At 36.0% G+C, this 11,046-nt stretch overlaps 1 protein-coding gene across 1 annotated transcript in view; it reads right to left on the bottom strand.

Annotated features, from left to right (window-relative positions):
• Positions 1 to 10,085, bottom strand: part of LOC106874937 (NAD(P)H-hydrate epimerase) — an 871,776-nt gene extending 861,691 nt beyond the window's left edge. Inside the window, exon 1 of the mRNA XM_052974456.1 lies at positions 10,018 to 10,085. The gene's annotated coding sequence lies outside the window, so the exon portion shown is untranslated. The remainder of the gene's footprint in view (positions 1 to 10,017) is intronic.
• Between the last annotated feature and the right edge of the window lie 961 nt (positions 10,086 to 11,046).

Here is an 11,046-nt window from a genome sequence, read left to right on the forward strand (position 1 = left end):
CGATCTGTTTTTTTCACCCAAGGAGACGAGCTGCGGAAAGACGAGCCTCACAAACGGAGCCCACTCACGCTCACCGTCCATAATAATAATAATAATAATAATCCTTTCTAGTATAGACACAAGGCCTGAAACTTGGGGGAGAGAGATAGTCGATTACATAGTCCCCAGTACTCAACTGGTGCTTAATTTATCGACCACGAGAGGAAGAAATGCAAAGTCGACTTCGGCGGAATTTAAACTCAGAACGTATAGAGTTCAAATTCCGCCGAGATCGACTTTGCCTGTCATCCTTTCGGGGTCGATAAATCAGGTACCAGTTGAATACTGGAGTCGATAATAATAATAAAATTATAAACTCTGAAGTGTTTTTCTCTCCTTAAAGGGAATCTTCACCCTCTCTTCTGAGTAAACTCTGTCTTTCCCTCTCTTACTCTTGCATTCCCCAGTCAAATTTCCCACGTAATGGATACCATGTTAGTCTTATTTGTAGGGATCCAGTTACATTTTGTATTATCTTGAATAAGCATAAGGAATACGAAATACCAAAAAGGAACTCAATGTTCAGACAAACTAGTATTTTCTAAAGAATCTTTATGGAAATAGCAGCATATTTTCAGATTAATTATTAAATATAATATTTCTGTAACACAAACTGGTTATGAAGTGTATGAGCTAATTGCAAAATATAGTGAAGCTATCTATTGAAGGAGAGTTTATTAAGAACGCATTGTTACTGCTGGACGATTTTTAACACCATAAAATGTCAGATTTCTTGAGAATATTAGTTTATCATGGTTTCTGATCGTATAAAAGACATGATTAACGATATTCAAGTATCCTTCAAACAAGCAGTAAAAAAATGTCTGATTTATTTGATAGCTATAGATGAGAAAACAGATTTACTAAACACAGCGCAATTGGCTACAGTTGCATGTGGAATAAATAGCAAATTTTACGATACAAGATCTTCTAGCTTTAAAATCGATTCGTTGGACTACCACACGCGAAGATTTATTTTTTAAGTCAAATCACCAGTAGTTGGTTCGATTTGAATCATGAGCCATAGCGAAGCGGTTTCGGTTGTTGTTGCAAATACTGTAAATATTTCTAATTCAACGATGTAAAGAAATTAGTTTTAAAATTATTTTCTTAGTAAACATTGAGGGATCGAACAGCAGATAAGTTAAATCAAATTTTGAAAACTCCAAAGTGAAATATAATATTTAGTGATGGTATTCGTTGGCTAAAATAGTTTCATTATTTGAGAGAAATAATAAAGTCACGTCAAATTGTTGTGTTGAAGATGTTTTCCACCAAAAATGTTCGCCTCTAAGTAGAAGTTGAGTGTAAAGTTGTTTCTGAAACCTTAAAGAATGCGGCACCTTGGACAGGTGTCTTCTACTTAAGTCCCGGGCTGATAAATGCATTTCGAGTGAATTTGGTAAGCGGAAACTGTGTGGAAGCACGTCGTGTGTGTGTGTGTATGTGTGTGTTCGGTTGGTTCTTACATATGTAATACTGCAACGAGTTGAAAATTGGTTGCCTCCATTTACTTAGAAAGTCATATAACCATTTTCGAAGTTCCTTCTTTACGGGCGCAAGCATGACCGCGTTGCTTTGCAACCAAGTGATTTCAGGTTCAGTCCCACTAAACCCTTCCTAGCGTTGCCCCAGTATGGCTGCAGTCTAATGGCTGAAACAAGTAAAAGATTAAAAAAAAAACATTACTTCTCTACAATTTTATATTTAGATTAATGACGATGGCGGTGATGGCGGATCTTCATCGATCAACGACGAGGATTCGGTCGTTCGGTCAAATGAATTACCTGCTTTTGAATTAAAGTGTGACTCAACTTTCCACTGAAACGTATATAATTCACGTAAATCTTGGGTAGAATCAGCGTGACAGTATGTGGAAAGGCTGAACTGTAGGAGAATCAAAATGAGTTTTAAGCATGGAACTGTGAAGCACTCGGTTGCCGTCTCAGATTTTAAAATTAAGTGAACATTTTCATATTTGGGATATTGATGTAATTTTTCATGCTGAATCCGAATAGGAGCATTCATTTATTCCCAGAAAAAAATTTAGAAACATAGTAATTTTTAGTCCAATCCGATAACGGGAATCGGAAACCGACATTGTTTGCGTGTTAACTGTTTGTCACAATGTGATTCTCGTCAAAACTTGAGGTGATGGTTGCGGTGGTGAAAGTATCACAGTCGGACAAGTACAGCGTCCCTATAACATAGAAAGCAAAGCAGACTACATCTTTACTTGTTACTATGGAAACAGACACGAATGAGAGATTTACACTCATGTGTATAATGATGGCTTTCGATTGGCTAAAATTACAAACTTTAAATGCAATTCTTGTTTATTAATTTATGACAAAAATTATTTTCATTTTTCCTATTAGCATACAAAGCTAAATCGGTATCAGGTCTGTCACCAGATTTTGGTGCCTGGGATTACTTCAGAATATTGTAGGTGGACACCAATTTGTACCGTGAGAAGATTTTGTAAACTGAATTTTCTAAACTTGAGGGTTCCCTATTGAATAGTGAGGGGTAATGTCGTCCAATGCACTCATTTAGCGAATTGCATGATTGGTGTACCAAATTGGGAAACAATTGGAAGAAAATTTGAAAAATACGAAATCTGTTGCAACGCCCGAAAAGATCCGTCTAGCAAATTCCGCGAGAGGCTATAATAAAAGACACTTGCTCTAAGTGCCGCTCAGTGGGAACGAAGCCAGAACCATATAGCCGCCAAACGAACTTCTTAAACAAACAGCCATGACTTCATATAATCTACCTGACATACTCTTATAAAGACGGGATAGCCACAGGTAGAAAGCATTTCAACATAGATCCGTCTGCTTGATCAGCGCTGTTACCCTCGAGCTAAACAACACTGTCTGGTCTTTGTTGTCTCGTCAACATTGGTGGTTATCAGCGATTAGAATAAAGCAGAGTGAAATAATAACTGACTCTTGATTTGAAAAGATAAATCTGACCAAAAAAAAAAAAAAAAAAAAAAAAAAAAAACATTTTATAGACGATTCGATGAAAGTATGTTATACACACACAAATCCTCGCAGAGACAAGACAATTCGTTGGATATAATTTATTGATCAACTAGCTTGTTATAAAAATCGTTACGTTTTACCTACTCATCTAGTACAAAGTGTTGATAAACAATGAATAATAAACAAAAGTATTCACCGTGTTGCTCTCCTTTCAACAAGAGCTTTAAGTACCCAATGCAGTTTATAAACAGAGATTTTCTAATGCATATATATTACGCTATCGCCTTCGGTGCCGTTTAGAAATTATGATGCTGTGTTGTGATGATCGTGTGTGTGTGTGTGTGTGTGTGTGTGGTGTGTGTTTATATACACATTCTACACACCCATGCATATGTGTGTCGTGAATCTCATTTTCATACACAAACACACATACATATATGTGTATGTATGTGTTTGTACATAAATAATATATGTGCGTGTGTGTGTGTGTGTGTGTGTGTGCATGTATAATACATGTATAATATACATACATACATACATACATACATACATACATACGTACGTACGTACGTACGTACGTACGTACGTACGTACGTACGTACGTTTGTATGTACGTAAGTACGTACATATATAAACAATAAACTTGAACTAAGGAACTAAAATAAAATCGCTGTGCCCAGGGACATGATCCGCATAAAAATCAATAGTTAAGCTAGTGAGCTACTGTTTGCACACCCAGTAAAGTATACGCAGTCGATCAGAAATAAAACATAAGAGGTATCAGGCATGGATTTTTTCTATTTGGCATTAATTTTTCTTTGGGGATTTTTCCTTATTATATTGCCTGTTCCAGCGTTTCGCGTGACGTTATTCATTTAAATTTATTGAAACTTCAAAACTTCTTATCACTTTCGTCGTCGTAATATATTGCTTTCATTTTGTTTAATGGAAGTTACCACGCAGAAAAATGCCAGCTTCCAAATCCTGTTTTCTGACTGAGTAAAAACAATCAAACTTTAAACCTCTGTAACACTTTTCTAACATTTTTTCTGGAACAAGTGAATAACAACATCAGATTCAATGTGAAGAATTACATCAATATAGCAACTTTGAAGATTTTCACTTAATTTTAAAATTTCAAAGAGTAAAAGCCAAGCAGAGAAGATCCGATGAGATGAAGGAGAAGAAGAAAAAAAACAGACAGTATTAGCCGAATGGCGACAGATACAGACATTCTAGATCGCATCCAAAAGTCACTTGAACGAGTAACATGAATACACTCACCAAAACATCACAGCTCTTGCTCACAGACGTTCTCTCTATCTCTCCCAGCCTACCTCTCTCTCTTTCTGTGTATCTCTTTCTACTTTTTTCTACCGTTGCTACAGTGTTCTTTAGTCTTTTTTTTGCGTTGGTTTATTTCTTGTTACCTCCGCTTAAGCACTTTAGTCCGATTGACTCCCCCCCTCTCTCTTCCTTCAGTAAACCATATTGTCCACCTTATTCTCCAGACATCAGTCGCAAAGCGGTGGGGAGGGAACATAGACACACACACATACACTCACACTACGTGTGTGTGTGTTTGTGTGCGTGCGTGGGGGGGGGGGGTTGCATTTATTCCCATCACCGTTTGAGAACTGGTGCCGGTTTGTTTACGTCCCCGAAACTTAGCCGTTCGTCAAGAGTGAGCCGATAGAATAAGTACCTAACTTGAAAAAAAAACAAGTTCTGAGGCCGATTTGTATTGACTAGATCCTTCAAAGCAGTGCTCCAGTATGTGAAACAAGAATAAAAGAGAGAAAGGGTAATCTTCAAGTTTAGGGGGGTAAAAAAAAGTAAATAAAAATATTCAAGGGAAATAACTGAACGACTTACCAGTATTATCCGTTTTCTTCTAGCTGTTTATAAATAAATCACACCCTAACCCTAACGTCAATCAAATCACGTGTGTGATTTATTTATAAACAGAGATGTACGGAGAATACTGGTAAGACGTTCAGTTACTTCCCTTGAATATTTTTATTTATTTATTTTATCCCACTAAACTTGAAGATTACCGAGAGAAAGATATCATGAGATCTATTCAAACGCCTAGAGATAATAAGTATTAAATAATCAATTATGATATCTCTTGAGTCATTTTATTTATTTATATGTATTAGTATTAATTAATTAATATTCGTTCTGAAAACGACATTCAATATTTGACTTTTGCCCGAAAACTAACCCCTCCGCCATCTTTTCCTCTGTCAACGGGAGAGCGACATGTTAATAAATTATAAAGGTCTAATTCATAGAAGCAAAGTATTCTATACCGAAAGCTAATAAAGTTTTATTTCCTCATTTGTGCTTAATTCATTGGTTGATTTCCGGTCACGTTCTAACTTCCTGTCAATAGCTATTAAGTCTTCGTTTCATCCCTTTATTTCATTCAACAAAAGTATTGTAGAAAAGTTATCTGGTAGACATCGTTTTCCAAGGAAGAGTTTTAGCCCACTCTCCATTCAATTCTTAATGACTGTTGCACTAATAAATTCCAGTTTGTGATGCTGTGTAATTTACGAATTCGATTACCGAGTGCACATGTGTATAAATGGAATGTTGGTTGTATAGATTAAAATGTGACCTAAACAGAATTAGATAATGATCAAAATAGTTAGTCGGGGCTAGAATACACATAACATGCACCTTAACGCCGTTACCAGTTAGACTACCAGTATCTGTTAACACCAGTCAATAAAGAGGTTTCTTCTTGCCCGCTCGATTTGCGAAGACATAACAGTCAACTCTCATACAAAAAGCACCCGATCGTAGGCGTAGCATGAGGCGGTGACGGTGGTGAGATGTTGCTCCAAGCCCAGTTGTGAAAGTGCTCAAAATTTCTTCTGGCCCGTCATGGCTGTTATGGTGAGTGGAGGTGCGTCAGAGGAATCTCTGCCTCAGGGTGCTGGAAATCCTTGGGACACCTCTAATGGATACTGCTTTTAATATCTAACACATTTCCTATAGTAATTGCCTTATTTGATAACATAAAAAACGTACGAGTATATTAAATGCACCCCAATTTTAGCAGCGCATATTTAGGAGAAAAAGTTCTGTGCTTTAACGCTTAGGGAAATCCCAATTTCACATAAAAGACCCGGAGGTGATGTTTCGAGACATTTTGTAGAGGAAAAAGTGCGTCTTATATGCCATCAAATATGGTGGCTACAACTTTTTACGTTCAAAGTTGAAAACGAGGTTTGACTTAACTAAAGTCGATAAACTAACTACCAGCACTGAGATGATGTAATCGGTAATTCTCTTCCATTCTTAAATATTCCTATGAAGTACCCTAAATGTAAACAGACGTATATAAATAAAAACTTAAACTTCCGTTTATTTTTGTCTTAACATTTTTTTATGACCGACCTTAAAAAATTACAAATGAAAAGCACTCAACCAGTAACCACCAACATTGTTAAAACTAAATCAATAAACGTTGGTAACCCTTAAGTAATTTATCTCTACTGTTGTATTTAGGGCTGAGAAGCTGAAAAATATTTTATAATATTTATTTTATAAACAAATGAAACGATTTTTTTTACCCGGGAGTCGAAATTTTAATTTCTGTAATAATCCGATTATTGGAGTGTCACACGAATCTCAGAGATGTTCTTACCTGACAAGTGATTTCATTCGTGTTGAAGTTAAAACAATGACAGCGTGGAAGACATAATATATTAACCACTCATAAACGCAGTAACTGTAAATTTTATTTAAATATTTATTCGGTGTCGAAATTTTCGTCGCACCAACTGCACGTGACGTTAAAAGTCTTTGTGTTTTTGACTAGTTAGTATGACTTCCAAGAGCATTTCATCTAAAGTAAATGGCTTAATTTTTTGTCTTTCTTTATTGTAAGATTTTTAATAAGTGTATAACAGGATACCACTGGGATATTGTTTTCAAAGTGTGTCTCGTGTTAGCTAAAACCATGTGATATGTCACTGTTGATGCGTACCAAAACCTTACCATCATTGTATTAAATAATACAGTCCAATATACCCTTAAAAAGATGGTAGAGTTAAGGCTGAAATGTCTTTGATCAAAGAAAACTTCTCGATCAGGATGAGCTTGGAGATAATAACAAAGACAGCTCCAACCTTTCTCAATTGAAAATGATTCTATCACTACCTTTGTTTTGTCTACTTTTATTTGGTAATTTCTAAAGCAATAGTTATGGGGGCCCCTAAAAGTCTATTCCAGCAGTGACCCTAGGTTACTATTATTGTTGTCTGTAAACAACTTTGGTAGAGGGATAGGGAACAGAATATTTAAACAGGTTCCGCTCTTGAATGGTTCTAATTTTATTGATTCCAGAAGGAGGAATAGTTGACGGTTGTTACCGACGAGGTCTGAATAGAAGTTATAAATAGGCGTAATTTGGCTAATTCTGTCAATTGTTTGTAACATGAAAATATATCGTTGAAGCTTAATACTAGAGTGTGATATACAGACAAAGGCTAGAAGAAAATATTCAAACGAGATAATTGCGGTGAGGAAAGACTTAATCCGGCATTAACCTAGTCTTAAATGTCAGAGAACCAACGTCGGTGTTTTGTTTATATTGGAGCCCATGCAGGTAAAGTAGTCGATGACAGAATTGAAAGAATTTTATGCATTGTTAGTACTTCTAACGAAGCCAGACATTACAGGACACGAACTTAGCCTTCTAAGCTAACGAAACGATTGTCAAAGCTATATACTTTAACAATAAGAAATAGGAAACTGGGAAGTTAGTTGAACGAGTAAGTAGTGGTTGGACAATTTCTGTAGTTCTGAGTACGTAAGGGTGAGATAGAGAGAGTGAATAAATATGAATGTCAGCTTCCATAACGTAGGTTCCTCTGCTAGGATGGTCCGCAGGTTTGAATTTTCTCACTTGTAGTAGTTTTTGTTGCTGGTCGAGTGTTCACTTAGATATTGTTAAAGTAAAGTTACTTAGTCATTCGGTTGACTACCCATGTGGTTTCAGATTCGGTCCCAGTGCGCGGCACCTTGGGCAAGTGTCTTCTGCTATACCCCCAAGCTGACTAATACTTTGTGAGTGAATTTAGTAGGCGGGAAACTGTGTGGAAGACTGTCGTGCATGCGTGTGTATGTGTCCAGCGCTCGACAACTTGTTGGCTATGTTCGGCAAAAGGAAACGATAGAACATGTACCAGACTTGATAATCAATACTGGGGTTGATTTGTTCGGCTAAACCCTTCAAGCGGTGCCTCAGCATGGCCGCAGTCAGATGATAGAAACAAGTAAAAGACAAAATAAATCGATAAGGGTCAATGTCTCCATAGTTTACGAACATACAAAAGCTGATGTTTTGCTCTAAATTCAGAAACGCTAAATGGAAGAGGGGTATATAGCTCCCTGGATAGTCGACATGTCTCCAACGAGTAACATCTTCAAACAATTCGTTGTATATCTGACAATTAAATTAACAAAAGTTCTGTAGAATGCTCTTACCTCAAACTCATAATTTATCTGTTTACCGCTATTTTGTTTCCACAGTTCAGATTACTTAACAAAAACATTGTGCTGTCAAATTGGACAAATAGCTCCCATCTATTTTTAAGGTTTATTTTATTTTATTTTCGAAAATCGATGCACGTTTTCTGAAAACGAAATACCGGTACGGTGTAAGTTGGTGTAAGTTTTAACATAGTAACGAAAGGTAATTTTTCAAAATCGTCATGCCTTGTATGTCTTCGTAATTTGTTAGTCAGTTTTAAAGAAAAGCTAAATGGAGATGAATCACCATTGCGGAAAATAAACGTATCAAACTTCGACTTACTTTGTTTTCACAATACAATAAGTTGTTATGGATATCCTAGGGTTTTCTCATTGTGGAGGAGAAACGGTAATACTGTCTGATATTTTCTTAACGAATTCAGATTTTAAAATATATTTATGTTTGTTGCGATGTAATAAAGTAGAAGAGAAATAACTATCAGTTCTGTTATATGGACTGTTAGATTTGTTTGTTCGAAAACAGAAACTGGCAGCGAAGAAAGCTAACAATAAAAGAGTAGGAGAGCGGAGGGAGGGATTATTTTAGTGCACTGGCAGAACAGCTGGCGTCCAGGACAAAATACCTTACAACATTTAGTTATGTTCTGAGTTCAAATCTCTCTTTAGTTGACTACCTTTTATCTTTCTGAGATAAAAAAAAAATTATCGCTACATTAATATAGCTCTTCGATGTTACGACGGTTTTAACTCCAGGCTAATCCTCCGCCAGTTGGTTACCGGTGCAACGAGGATCTGCCTGAGGTTAAAACGGCAGTAACGTCGAACGGCCATATTGATGTGGCGATAAATATTACTTCTTAGTATGGTTACTACTTTCATCTCTTATTGAGATATTTCTAATAATTTAGAGAAGAACCACCATGGTACAACTTACACGAAGAAGGAGGTCAGACACCATCAAGAAAAGTGTACTATACAAAACTAGTTTAAAAATCTAAAAAATCCAAGGGAGAATTTATAATACATAAAATTCTATGAAGTATTGGACTAAGAATTAAAATTGGTTACGTTTAAGATACAAAGTGGAAGAAGGACTATGCGCATTTCATGGCCACATAACAGTGGGAAATATCTGGTCAATCTACAATGAATCAAACAAGATAGATACCACCCAATATGAGGACACTCTTCAGGTCAGGTAACTTCAAAAAACGTATCTTAAAATTTTTAAATGAATAAGAAAAGTATAAAAATCTGTCCGTTTAAGCAACATTTAGTACAAAGGAAATTGTCAAGGTTTTATAATAAAACACATCAAATAGCAATAAATATCTGTCAAATTTAAGGCATAAAACGTCAATTGGGGAGATAATATCTGTAGATAAGGAAAAGGAAACATATATAACGAAAGTGTGATTAGCTAGTAAAGGGGGTGGGAACGTGCAAGAATATAATGAAAAAAAGCAACATCATTTACCTTGATAGAGAAACTTGGTTGACTGAGGTACTATCCAAAGGCAAAGTGATCACAACTGCCCAACCAACGTTTAGAACTAAAACACGTGAGATACGAGACTTCATGGCGTGGAAGGAGAAGAGGGAAGAAAAACTAAGAAATGATGATAAGGTAAGGTTGTATATTTTTCAATATACAACTCAATTTGATATTATCAAATTGTATTTATGTATAGAAATGTAAGGTAATCTTCAAGTTTAGGGGGATAAAAAAAATAAATAAAAATATTCAAGGGAAATAACTGAACGACTTACCAGTATTATCCGTTTTCTTCTAGCTGTTTATAAATAAATCACACCCTAACCCTAACGTGAATCAAATCATGTGTGTGATTTATTTATAAACAGAGATGTACGGAGAATATTGGTAAGACGTTCAGTTACTTCCCTTGAATTTTTTTTTTTTTTTCTATCCCCCTAAACTTGAAGATTACCGAAATGTAACACCAGAAAACATTCGGGAGATGTGGTAAAGATATAAACACGAAAAGAGAAAAAAGAACTAATTTTTCGGGCAGGGAAAGGCGGTGAGCTGGTAGAATCGTTAGCGCGCCAGGCAAAATGTTTAGCGACATTTTGTCCGTTCCGAGTTCAAATTTTGCCGAGGTCAACTTTGCCTTTCATCCTTTCGGGGTCGATGAAATGTGTACCAGCTGGTCATAGGTTTTATGGTAATCTTCAAGTTTAGGGGGGGTAAAAAAAATAAATAAAAATATTCAAGGGAAATAACTGAACGACTTACCGGTATTATCCGTTTTCTTCTAGCTGTTTATAAATAAATCACACCCTAACCCTAACGTCAATCAAATCACGTGTGTGATTTATTTATAAACAGAGATGTACGGAGAATACTGGTAAGACGTTCAGTTACTTCCCTTGAATATTTTTATTTATTTTTTTATCCCCCTAAACTTGAAGATTACCGGTTTTATTATACGTAGATAATAAGGCAGCGAGCTGGCAGAATCGTTAGCACGCCGAGCGGAATGCT

Source organism: Octopus bimaculoides, chromosome 18 (assembly GCF_001194135.2).
Source record: "Octopus bimaculoides isolate UCB-OBI-ISO-001 chromosome 18, ASM119413v2, whole genome shotgun sequence".
Taxonomy (NCBI): Eukaryota; Metazoa; Mollusca; class Cephalopoda; order Octopoda; family Octopodidae; genus Octopus; species Octopus bimaculoides.